This window comes from Triticum dicoccoides, chromosome 5B (genome assembly GCF_002162155.2).
Source record: "Triticum dicoccoides isolate Atlit2015 ecotype Zavitan chromosome 5B, WEW_v2.0, whole genome shotgun sequence".
Taxonomy (NCBI): domain Eukaryota; kingdom Viridiplantae; phylum Streptophyta; class Magnoliopsida; order Poales; family Poaceae; genus Triticum; species Triticum dicoccoides.
The window spans coordinates 407,786,350-407,786,638 of NC_041389.1; positions in this window are offsets into that span (position 1 = coordinate 407,786,350).

Below are 289 nucleotides of genomic sequence, written 5' to 3' on the forward strand. Positions count from 1 at the left end.
AAGGTCGAGGGGCGCGCCGGGTCCGGGCGAGGCGGCTCGATGGTGAGCGCGATGGATCTCGAGCTAGCTCGGGCATGTGGACACGTTGGTGAGCGCGCCAGCGGCCGTGGCGAGCTCGAGCCCGGTATAGCGTCATGGTCGCCATGGACGCCGGCGCTGCACCTGCGCTGCCGGTTGGTCCTCCCCGACACCGTCTGGGCCCTCCTGCACTGCATCACCCTCCTACCGCGCCTACTAGACCTACAGGTCCCTCTCCCCATTCTCCTCCCTAAAGCTAGAGATTTCAGGT